This window comes from Amborella trichopoda, chromosome 13 (assembly GCF_054954075.1).
Source record: "Amborella trichopoda isolate Santa Cruz 75 chromosome 13, AtrichopodaSantaCruz75HAP2 v2.0, whole genome shotgun sequence".
In the NCBI taxonomy this organism is placed as follows: Eukaryota; Viridiplantae; Streptophyta; class Magnoliopsida; order Amborellales; family Amborellaceae; genus Amborella; species Amborella trichopoda.
Genome location: NC_142348.1, coordinates 3,159,062 through 3,172,082, shown reverse-complemented (window position 1 = coordinate 3,172,082; position 13,021 = coordinate 3,159,062). Strand labels below are relative to the sequence as shown.

Sequence of the window (13,021 nt, the reverse complement as noted above, 5' to 3'; positions counted from 1 at the left end):
GTTAAAAAGAAAGATGGGAGCATGAGATTGTGTATCAATTATAGACAGTTGAACCAAGTGACAGTGAAAAATAAGTATCCATTACCTAGAATTGATGATTTATTTGATCAATTACAAGGATCACAAGTGTTTTAAAAAATTGATCTTAGATCTGGATACCATCAGCTTAAGATTAAAAGTGAAGATGTTCCCAAGACAGCTTTCAGAACAAGGTATGGCCATTATGAATTTTTAGTCATGCCTTTTGGATTAACCAATGCATCGGTTGCATTTATGGATTTGATGAATCGGGTCTTTAAGCCCTTTTTGGATAAATTTATTGTGGTATTTATCGATGATATTTTAATTTATTTCAAGAATCAGAAGGAACATGATCAGCATGTAAGAATGATATTGCAAATATTAAGAGAAAAGAAATTGTATACCAAACTTAATAAATATGAATTTTGGTTTGAACAAGTGACATTTTTAGGATATGTCATATCAAAGGAAGGTCTATCAGTTGATCCTTCAAAGGTTGAAGCTGTTGTTAATTGGAAACAACCAAGTAATGTGACTGAAGTTCGAAGTTTTTTGGGATTGACATGATATTATAGAAAATTTGTAGAAGGATTTTCTCGAATTGCAACCCCATTGACTCGATTGACATAGAAAAATGTCAAATTTGAGTGGACAAGTGAATGTGAGGAGAGTTTTCAAGAACTAAAAGTTCGATTAACTTTAGCACCTATTTTAACTATTCCTGAGGGGAGTTGGGGATTTGTGATTTATAGTGATGGTTCACATAAAGGCTTGGGCTGTGATTTAATGCAATATGGGAAAGTAGTGGCATATACATCCAGACAGTTGAAAGAATATGAGAAAAAATATCCAATTCATGACTTGGAACTAGCTGCAATAGTATTCGCTTTGAAAATGAGGAGGCATTATCTATATGGTGAGCAATTCGAAATATACACGGATCATAAGAGCTTGAAATACCTCTTCTCTCAAAAGGATTTAAATATGCGGCAGATAAGATGGATGGATTTCTTAAAAGATTATGATTGTACAATCCATTATCATTTAGGAAAAGCTAACATTGTGGCCGACGCTCTAAGTAGAAAATCTACGGGAGTCTTAGCTCATCTAATGATCCAAGAAATAAGATTGTTAGAGGAAATAGTGGATTGGCATCCGACTTCGTCCATTAATAGTGTGGTAAGTATGATTGCCAACATTAAGGCAGAACCCTAATTAATCCAACAGATTCGATCGGCACAAAAGAAAGACCTTCAGCTTATAACAATTGTAGAAGAGGTGAAGCTGAGAAAGAGAGACGAATTCTCTATATGTAGTGAGGATTTGCTAAGATTCAAAAGTCGGGTTTGTGTCCCGAATGATGAGAGTTTAAAGAAAGCTATCTGGGAAGAAGCACATCACTCTCGTTATACGATACATCCCGGAAGTATTAAAATGTATCAGGACCCGAAGAAAACCTTTTAGTGAAATAATATGAAAAAAGAGGTAGCACTATTTGTGTCTAAGTGCCTAACATGTCAGCAAGTAAAAACTGAGCATCAAAGGCCCGCTGGGTTGTTGCAGCCTTTGCCCATGTAAAGAGGTGAGGTAGGAATCACTCTCCTACCTCACCTCTTGTGGGCGGTTTGCCCATGCTGGGGGAGATATTAGCAAAGGGGCTATTTTTGGCAACCAGTCCATTAATAGCAAGCCGACCCCTTTTGGTCTCCAGGAGCTATTCAAGATTTACCAGCTTTTGCACTCGGAGACCAAACTTAAGTTTGGAGGGGTGCACTTTGAGGCATGGAGAGACTATTTCCATGGTGACCGCCAAGACGGCGAGGACACCAGCTCGAGTGCCTTGTGGGCGGATGAGGCAGTGAGAGCAGAGGCCAATAAGTCCTCGAAGAGGCCAGCTACTCCTCCCAGAAGAGAGGAGAAGGACCATGTATACCTGGCCGTCTACTTGGTCCTCTTCTTGTGTAAATTTGCCCTATCGGGAGCAAGGGCCTACATCATTCGGTCGGGCTGCTTCTATGTGGCTTGCATGATGGCCCAAGGAAAGAATTTTACATTGTCACAGTCTGTTCTGTGTAGCATCTACCATGGGCTAGGGTCTATTGCGTGCGGTCAAGCTCCCTCGAGTGAGAACAAGGGCGAGGTTCTAGCAGACGAGGGCTTCCCCAGGCGTTTCACGATGAGCCTCCCAGTCCACTATGTCTTTGGGTGGCTCTCGGCATACTTCCCTGGGGCATACGAGATTAATGGAGGTCTCGCGGATATCGCTTGTCCTCACATGCTGAAAATTGTCGGGATGAAGGCCGTGTTTAGCCGGAGGAGGGTCGTAAGCTTTTGATTGATGCCTCCTTCTTTACCAGTGAGAGCCCCTTTCTAGTGGGTGGCCCTACTGATAAGGTGTATATGGATGCTTTCGGTGAAGCCTTTGATGGGGTGACCATGGAGACAAAGGAGGTCATGTACCTCGTGAGCGTGAGGGGCTGCATCCTTCCATGCAGAGGTGTGGAGGATAGAAAGCTGGACGGTTATTTCCCTCATCGCTTCGCGCGTCACATCGCATAGATCAGAGATGCTGCTTTATCATACTTTTTGAGAAGAAGTATGGGAAGAAGGGGATGCTGCAAGACCACGAGGCCCTTGGAATGAGTCATGAGGTCTGGACCGACCTTGACATGAGAATGGCGTGGGAGACTTGCCTTCTTATTACGAGGCTGAGTAGATTTGTGGTCCCTCATTACGGTCGCGTGGGTCACGCGACAGAGGGTTGTCGGCTGTGGTGGGATACTACCAACCGCATGTACTGGTGCTTTGACCACTCATGGCTGGCTGTCAACAGAGCCAAGAACGATGACAGGGCTGGGAAGCGCTTCACTCCCCCTTCCTTCTCCCAGATTTTTGAATTGAGCCACTGTCCTGCCAACTGGAGAGAGCTTGCCAAGCTCCATTCTTTGAGCAAGGACGATGCTGGTTTGGAGTATTCGTCTCTGAAGGGCGAGACAAAATCTTTGTTTGATGACCTCAGTTCCATCTTTGAATGGACCGAGGGAAGTGCGGTCTCGGGCCATGAGGGAAGACCTGTCCAGGACTGGGATACCTTGATAGGAAGTGGGCCGGGCTCTGGCCAAGTTTCTAGGCCCAGACGTGGTCAAAGAGCTCCCACTGTTACCGGGCCTAGAAGTGAGCCCCCAAGAGAAAGGGAAGAGAAGCAAGGGGGAAGGAAGAGAAAGGAGACGCAGCATCCCAAGTTTGTCTTCACTGCTGTGAAGAGAGGGACCCGCGTGAGTAAAAAAGGCTTGTCCATTGTAGGCACGTCACCGTCGCCTCCACCTGCCAAGCGTGCGAGAGTGGAGGTACGTACGGTTTTGACTCCACCCCCTGCAGCATCCGTTTCGGCTCCGAGAGCAGAGCAGAAACTGTTGTGGCTCGGCCTGAAAGGTTAAGCTTGACCTCATTCGGCTTGAGGCGTGAGTCAGGAGGGCTTCCCTCTGCAGTAGAGGTGGTAGCAACACCTCCTGCCGGCAGCGCCCGTTGGGTCCCCTGCGTGTTCTTCTGTGAGTCCAGGAGATTTCCTGGCGGCTTTTGCTGAAGGGGAGAATGTCGAGACTGCGGATGAGGTCTCGAGCATCGGAGTGGAAAATTTAGAGACGCCTACTCCGACTGTCTCAGAAGTGGAGTTGAGGGCAGAATCTTGCTTAGAAATTCCTTCTTCAAAGCCGGCGGCAACATTGGCCCCTAGGTGCCTGCTTCAGGGACGCAAGCTGAAGAGCCTTCATTTGATCCTCATGTCGCCTTCCATGAACCTTTGGCTCTCATGGTCAGGGATTCAGCTCTCGATGTTCCTCCGCTTGATGCAGTTGGCTCTTCAACCCTGCCTTTGTCAACGCCGAGTTTTAAGGCACTTGCTGTGAGGTGCATGCTTCAATCAAACCTCCGAGGGATTCGGGAGTGTGCTCTTTCTGACCTTCAGGGAGAGATAGAAGCTGTTGAGGCTTGTGCGGCTAGTTTGAAGGCTGTGTTTTATGATGAGGAAACCTTTGATCAGCTGAAGGGGTTGCTGCGAAGTCTTGTGGATTGGGGAGCCGAGGGTCTTCAGTGTGAGACTGAAGTGCAGGCGTCCCATGTTTAAGGAATGTCTCAATTCTGATCGCGGTTAAGCTTTATGTGCCATGTTGATCTTCAAAGCATCCCGAAACAGGTGTTTTATCATCAAAATTTTGACTTTGGAGTCACTTTGATCATTTTGATTAATTTTTTAATCTTATTGAAGGCTTTATGCATTGTTCATATAATTTAACAATCATATGGGTATTGTTAATTCCTTTTTTCCCACCTCATCTGAGGCCTTAACAGCTAAAGTGATTTACAAACACCCCAAGCAAGGCGATCTTGAGGTATGCAAGGTAGGCTCTCAAGGCCTAATTGGAGGTTTGAAACTAGCTAATATACCCCCCAGAAAAAAGTTGCAACTCATACATCTTATGATATTAGCAGAAGGTGCTAATCTGGTGGTCAGGCTCATTTCATAGCTTTTGATTGGCAGGACTTAATATTTGAATACATCTTTCAATTTTGGCCAAATTGGAATATACTTTTGTGTTGGAATTTGTCAAAGACTTTTAAACCAAGTATGAGTGTGCTAGGAGTTATTTTGGTTTTGAGTGTGCTAGGAGTTATTTTGGTTTTGAGTGTAATCTTCTGAATTTTGCACACATGCTTATTAAGAAAATGGAAAAAATAATGTATGTGCACAGGATGCTCATAAAATATTTATGATATATGCCAGTGTTGGAAAACGTGGTCTGCATTGCACCTAGGTGGGTATATCGAGGTGGCATGGGTGCCTTGGAGCCTCATCTAGGTCGATGCAGCCTTCCCCAAGGCGGGATCCTAGGTGCTTGAGGCGGGCACATCGCGCCTCAGTTGGCCATGGACTGGAGGTGGAAGTTGCCGTGGGCCATGAGCAAAATGGTCTTTTCCCCCATTTTAAGGGGAAAGGGATTGGTTAGGGGGCATTATACCCCCTCTCCCCCATCCCCCCCAACAAAAAAAATATATTTCTAAACCTATTTTGATGGAAAAAAAAAAAAAAATTTTGAGGATATTTCAAATTTTTTGAGATCAAAATAATCCACATTTGAAAAATCTTCTCAAATCTGTTATTATTGTTATTATTATTTTTTGGGATAGGATTCTTTATGAACTATCAATGCCTAGGCATGTGTGTGCGCACCTGTGCCTAATGGAAATGGAGGGAAGATTGTAAGACTAGACAAATATACATAGAAGCTTTCTTTCAACAGGTCCATTTTGTTGAAGAGTATGAGAACATGGTCTTTGATTCATAGGGCCATAAGTCCTATGGACATCACTATGCTCATTTCTGTGTCTAATATAAGACTTTATATCTGGGTAATATGATGGAACCAAATATCAAAGCAAGTACTGAATGATCAATAAAACATTTACATTATAAGGTGTTAACTTGTGAGGATGCAATAGTTGAGCATTTCCTCTTGCATGTAGGAATGGAATCAATTTTTCGATGATAGATTGCTGTTTCATTAGAAAGAGAAACAAGGTGAGATAAAATCATGGTGGGTTAAAAGTTGCAGTTCTTGTTGGTGTGAGAAATGGTCATGTTGAAGTGATTTGAGGACTTCAAGAAGTTGAAAATCTAGATGCAAGGGATGCCTCACCTGGCCGCTCTATTGCTTGATTGAGCCAAATGAGTGCAATGATCAGTCGAAACACACTTAGCAATTGTTGTTAACTACTTGTCCAACTAAAGCAAGGATGTTAGAAATATATCTTGCGCAGAGAATACTTGAAAGCAGGATAGAGGATTCATTTCAAAGAACAATCTTTAGCAGGCCTATTTTACATCTTGAGTTTCTTGAGGCTTGGCTTATTGGTGGACAACCCAGTTTGGGTGAGGGAGGTCATGGATTCAAACCCTTAGTTTGTCCGATTCAACCCAAACAAGTTTACTTACCATTTTGGGTAGCCTAAGGAGGAAAAAAAAGGGGAAGAGTTTGCGAGGAATGATTTGAAAGAGAGGCTTTTCTGATACTTGAATGTCCTATAATTCCTTCTCTTGCTGGCCTCCACAGTTCGTTAGTTTTTTCAATGATTTTTAGTCATTATGCATAGTTTTGTAACAGAAAATGCAATTAGTGGAATGTTTTAAAAAGCTTTTAATCTTGGCAAAACTCGAATTTGGTAATGTGTGTATGGTGTGTTTAGGGGTTTTTATGCTATCAAATGTTGTTTGGCATTGTTAAACATTTTTCATGTCCATATAGACCGTATTTGAACATGATCTTTGATTTATCATTTATCATAAAAGAAGGAAAAGAAAAAACATCTATGTTGATGAGAAATGGATATGTGTATCAATGTCTGACATGTATAGGGACATAAAAAACACCCACCCAAATATTGGCCTTTCAGACATGCCAATTTTGTATGTCAATTAGAAGGGGGATGGATGGGGTTTTAATTGAAACGAAGCATTTTTGTAGCTACCATTAAGAAGGGGTAATTAGAATTGTCCAAAATTTTTAAGAAGTTGGAATACATGAATCGTGTCCTTGGCATGGTGACATGTGCCAATCACCATGGATGCAAGTGTCCAAGTTACAAGGCAAGACATAATTTTAGAAGAATTCATTTTATTTATTTTTTTCCTTTCCTTTTACGATTGGTAGTTGTGTTTGAATCCAGTACCTTAAGGTTTCTATGAGTTCCTTCCACCTGGGCTATGGCCTTCAACCTTGAGCATTTGAGTGGTGGTTGGGTTTGAACCTACCACCTTAAGGTTGCAATGCATTCCTCCAGGTTGGACCATGCACTTAAACATTGAAAGCATGAATTCTTTTTGTTAAAATTATTCTCATGAAGTGAAGAGATCAAACTCTGAGTGATTATGAATTACTTTCATTTAGGAAGGGAAGCTACACATTCTTGGGTAATTGGATGCTGGTGCTATGTAGTGTTTGGGATGCCTACTGAAATTGGGATTCATTTTGATTCAGGAAATGGGGTTGGTGTGATAAGTTGAATCTTTTGGAATTTAAATGTTGCCATGTATGGCGCAGTCATCTGTTAGGAGGTGCAAGTTAGCTTAAGTGGAAGACTCAAAAAGGTTAAGAGATAGGCCCAAAAGGACATAGTTGGAAGTAGTGAGAAAAGATATGGGGACTTATGGCTTCACTGAGGGTATGACCCTTAATAGAGTAGAATGACTTATCAGGATTCTTGTAGAATTAGTTAGAAAAAGGCTTTGACGATGATGATGATGAATTGTCATCACAATATCTTTTCAACAAGCTTGTTTAGAGACAAAGTTGTCTAGTAGCTCATGGTTCTAGTTAAATATTTACTTATCTACAGGCAATTTCATGTTGAGTAACAAGGAATTCGGGTAGTGAGAAGCCATAAGGTAATCGGGGGCCATAAATGATGTAATTCAACATATGCTGCTTGTCTGTTAGCCATCGTACACATAGCATGCAAACCTATGTTACCCAGCCGCGGGCTCAGGCGTCTGAATCTGATGTGTTTGAGTGTCATGTGTGGTGACCTAAATTGGAGATGTCATAGGAATATTTTTAAAATACATAAATTTTTTTTTTAATGTTTATATAAAAAATTGTTCATACGTATCACACTTATATGTGGCTGGTGCAGTGATAGAGTGCTTGAACATGGCACAAGATGTCTTAGGTTCAAACCCAGCGTTGTGCTCTAATATTTTTCATTGTCCCCCATGTCTGGTAGTGTCGACAGGCAAAACAGCAGCAGGAGTGGAGTGTCTTGGTAACGACACAAACTTGTTTTCCTCTTATATGAAACAGAGAGCAAGTAATCCACAAATGCCAAATCTTCAATCTTTCCGTTGTTCATTTCCTTTTCTTCCATCATTTGGGCTAATCATTTTTGGCTTAATAAAGAAAGACTTTTACAGGTGATTCATTGGTCGGAAAGTTAACTGGTGGCTAGTTGCTGATTGTAGGGTAGTAGAATGGATAAACTGAAGGAAATTAAATGCTGTTATTTTGGACTTGGAGGTATGTTATGGAGTTGATTCTTTAGGTTAGTTGTTGTCCCAACTTTGATATCCTACAAATATTTAGCCAGAACACCAGAAAGTATGTCCATAAGATGACAACCAAAAGTAAAGCTCGAAATATTGTATTCACTTCTTGTAGTTCACCTGTGAAAGATGATGAGTCCGCTGTGTTTTTCACTAATTGCTAGTGTATAAGTTCAAGCAGTAGGTGTTTCGTATACCAACAGAGTGTGATCTCAATATATATATACTGAATTTTTGTATTGAAACAAGATGTAACATCTTTAGTTGGGCCCTTTAGAAAATGAACAATCACTCTCTAGAAATGCACAATTACTATGAAACCAAGGAAATATCAAGTTACTGTGTTCATGCATGGAAGACAACGAGACACTGTACAGCGGTCATGCAATAATGACAACGGGGAAAATCACATAGAATCAGTCTTTATGGTCTGGAAAAGGTAATGCAGAATTGCAGATGAATGGTCATTACAGTTCTATGGCCATGAGTGAGAGAGAGAGCACAAGTGGACATTGTGCTTTTGTGATCACGATGACAATTTGAGGTTTAAAAGAAGAAAACGTGGTTGGAGTTTGCTTCTGCAAGACATTGCGCCATCGAAGCGTAACTTTCGTGCTTTTTGTTGGCTCACAAGATTGCAAGATGGTTGCAAGCATGAGGCCTACCAGTTACAGACAACGTTCTCTCTTTCCACTAACACTTGATCAAAAAGGAAAAAAAAGAAGAAAAGTCTCTCTCACACAAAATTGTGACCTTATTCTTGTTTTTTAATTAGAGCTCATATAGTATGTTTTTGGTAAAATGCATAAAAACTGTCACTGATATAAATTTATCGGTTATGGATTTGTGCGCCACATGATTAACACGAGGCTCATGGCGGTACCACCAGTCTATTTGAGATGCATTGCAATTTCATCTTTTTTGTTTTTCCAAAAGATGCATATGCATTCGAAATTAACAGTGGAAATCATGGATGAGTTTATGCTAGAGCATTATATTTGATATATCCTATTCATCTTTACATTTTTGTCCTTTTTTCATTTGTTTTAATCTTTTTGTCGCAGTTCTTTATCACAAGGATATTGTCTTTTTACTTTATTTTTATCCTTCTTTGGCTTTTCCTTTTTTTTGACTGTGTTTTGATCCTTTTACATGGGCTTAATTCTCTTCTCCTTTGTTGATCCTATTATTTGTAATTGTTTTCTGTCGATGCTCATTTCCTATAGTGTCGTATTCATCATTTTATCCGATTTTTTAGTATCCCCTTTATCTTCATTCCCTATAGTGTCGTAGTTATCCTTCTATCTGATTTTTCAGTATTCCCTTTATCTTTTGATGTTATGTTTGAGGCCAGTGTTTAAGAGGTCGGACTCATGTTTAAGAGGTCGGACTCATGCTCCGACTCGCCAGGTGTCCGATGCCGAGCCTCCCTCGTTTGACTTGGGTAAGTCCACCGGGAAATTTTTAACATAAAAATGAAAGAAAGACTAATGTGATCTTGCCGGGGGATATATTTTGTTTTATTTTCTTCTTTTCACTTTTTTTTTTTTTCTTTCTTTTGGCAAAGATCACTTACAAGTAGTCTTACTACAATAACTCTCGCTTCAAGGAAAATAAAACTAGCAAATTTAAGTTCTTAAAAACCTTGATGCTATTAAACCAATTTTTTTTAAATAAATAAAATATCCACAATTTTTATGTGGGAATATAAAGACAATAAATTGAATATGGCAAGAAACAAAAAGAGAGTGTCGAAGATTATCTCAACCGGGCTTATTACACCTCACACCGAATTACTATCATCCGATGGTGTGGGATCAATGATCAAACTTTAATCTCAACCGCAACTGAGAAGCAAGTTTAAGGGCAAACCCTTTAATGGAACAATAAACTCTTTTATCACAGATATCAAATCTTTAGATGAATCACCTTAGCAACTTAGTTTGAGAGAGATGCTTTTTTTTTATACCACAACCCTATAGTCTAAAACCCCAATGGGAGATGATAGATCATGATAGAGTTGAGAGAACTACCATAAGAAAGATATCAAAGATGAGAGAGTGGGGCATGCCCCTTTGGGTCTATTGAGAGAGAGAGAGAAACTTTCTTAAGAGCGAAAGATAAACTAAGTGGGGGTGTGCCTCCTTTTGTGGGATGTGAGATATTGATGAGAATTAGACGTAAGCGATAAGGTGTAGAGATTTGGGTAGGTATCAATTCATTTTTTATAGTGTTTGAACAAGATTAGGGTTTTTTAGGGTTTTCTTTGGCTTGCCTCCTCTTGTGAGATTGAATATAAACCTTGATATTAGGTGACTTGTGTGTGAGAGATTTGAACCTTCAATTCCATAAATAGGCCATCAACAATATGGAAGGTGCTAGAACTTTTATCTCCCATTCTTAAACCATTTCTCCATCAATAGAAATTAAATAAAATAATTCCATTCTTACCAAAATTATGCACAAGCCTTCTCATGTTTTCTAAAAAGCCATTCAAAGCTTCCTTAAGGCAAAGGCTTTCCAAAACATCACAAGCCATTTTGTTCAAGCCAAAGCTTGATCCAACAAATTGGAAAGCTCCTTAGAGTGGGGTGGCACTCATGGCCCCACCCACATTGCAAGGATAAGCCCATATGCTTATTGGGCCTCCCATGCAAAAATAAATTAATTAAAAATTATATGATTTTTAGAAATTCATAAAATCTAATATGAATAATTAAATCAATCTAAAATCAATATCTCTGTTTTATAAATCTAAATTTGATAAAGAAAATATCTAGAGATTTGAAAAAATTAAAATAATAATTTTAAAAATAATATATCATTAAAAAAACATAATTAAATTCATTAGATGGGAAAATGATCAATATGGTCTAGGAATTAAATAAGTAAATACTGCGGCACTCCACCTTCAACTGTGGATTACGGTCCACACTTGCTTTATAGACTCGACTCAATGTTTTTCATACCCACAGTCTATGCAGGGGTTCATTAGTGGGTCATTAAAGTTTGGCCAATTAGCTAAGGGGTCGTAATCTATGTTTGTGGATTTCAAGTTCTCTGGTAGAGCTGTACCAAAGTCACATATACCTGATGTGACCACAACTCCTATGGCACATAGGGATATCTGTCGCACATGCACCAGCTTCACCTTGAAAGGTGGTTCGCTTTTTCGTAATGACTATCATATATATATGCCGTGTGATGGCTCATGGATGAGGTTTTGGCCCTCGTCTCTGAAGGTCACTGTCACACACAAAGGTCATACAGTCTCTCAGCTCATTTATTCGGGCATACTTCAACCTCATCAAGGGAGGACCTATTAGAATCCTTTTCGGATAGTTTTATATGCCTAGGTAATATAGGTTTTTTTCAAACGGCTGGCCTAGCTCGTTAAGATCAGTTTGATATTATTAAACATCGTTTGCTTAGTATGGTCCACACATGACCACATTTTCACTGAGTTTATGTTTCATTATATATCAAAATGTTTATTATCAAGCACTTATAAGGCCTTTAATGGCCACAAAAAAAACAAAAGCTTTTTGAAAAGCCAAGAACTCAGTAGATTCCCAACGTTTTAGCACGGATATGCAGGCTTCACAATCCTGTGTGACTCTAGTGAGTCTGAGTGGGAGAAGTGAATTTTTTTTTGTTTTTTAGCATGCTTCTTGTTGTGAAAACACACCAGGGAAGCTAACCTTTCAAAACTGAAATTGATATCGTAGCCTAATGATTCTTTAGTGGATTATGTACGGATTAAAAAGGCTTTGTGAAAAGTCGGGAACTCAGTAGATTCCCAACGTTTTAGGACGGATCTGCAGGCTTCGCAATCCTGTGTGGCTCTAGTGAGCCTGAGTGGGAGAAATGATTTTTTTTTCGCTTTTTAGCATGCTTCTTGTTGTGAAAACACATCGGGGGAAGCTAACCTTTCAAAACTGACATTGATATTGTAGCTTAATGATTCTTGAGTGGATTATGTACGGATTAAAATACGAAATGAGTCAATTTTGGGATAAAATTACATGGAAGGTTAGTCAATGTCGTTTTTTTTTTTTTTAAAAAAAAAAATTGCCCGTCATCCAAGGATATCGAAATTTTTTTTTTTTTTTTTGAGTTTTTCGATAGTAGAGTTGTGTCCTAACGTTTGGGGCAATGCCCAATCGATCTGATGATAGCATCATTGATTCGTCTTCTATGTTGCATTTCAGGGTGGTTCAAAGATGGCATCTTCGGGCTATAAAGACTGACTTTGTTAAGCATTCAAAGGCGGCTGGAGTTGGCCATTGTCGACCCGCCTTTTATGGTGCTCTCTAGAGCTGTTTGAGATTGGCATCCTCATATCGCATTAGCTCATTTGTTTGCTAAGAATAAGGTGGTCGGAGGATGCCAACTTCGTACTACCTTCTGAACGAGGCACTGCCCCTCTCACTAGGGCGGTTGCCCTACTAACAAAAAAAAACTAGAAACATACAATAAAAAACGATACGAGTTGGGCAATTTTAGAAGAAATAAAAGGCACGAATCGATTGACTTTTTACATAATGTTTACCCATAATTGTCTCATTTTCTGTACCTTATTTTTTTTGCATCCGTACCTAGATTACCCATAATTATTTGGATCTTTGGAATGAGTCAGATTTGAACCCCCCTACGTTTTTCAATAAAAAAAAAGAAGTGAGATGGACTTACGCAAAATAAATAAATAAAGTGTGAGTGGAAAAGAAGATTCCATGAATAGCTGTTTGTGTCAAAGGTAACCTCAACAATGAATGAATTGGATTTGTGGGTTTTCCATGGGGAATTGTGCCATAGGACTGCCAAGACAAGGTCTGCTTTAAATTCGTTCTTGATGAAGCTGCGTTGCTCGTTAAGCTAACTTGTTGAAAACAACCTTTGGATCAGACA

General features: G+C 39.8%; 1 long non-coding RNA gene across 1 annotated transcript in view; it reads left to right on the top strand.

Annotated features, from left to right (window-relative positions):
• Window positions 1-12,761, top strand: part of LOC148778943 (uncharacterized) — a 28,389-nt gene extending 15,628 nt beyond the window's left edge. The window contains exon 2 of the long non-coding RNA XR_016047987.1: window positions 12,325-12,761. This is a non-coding gene — a long non-coding RNA (uncharacterized LOC148778943). The remainder of the gene's footprint in view (window positions 1-12,324) is intronic.
• Window positions 12,762-13,021: the final 260 nt, after the last annotated feature.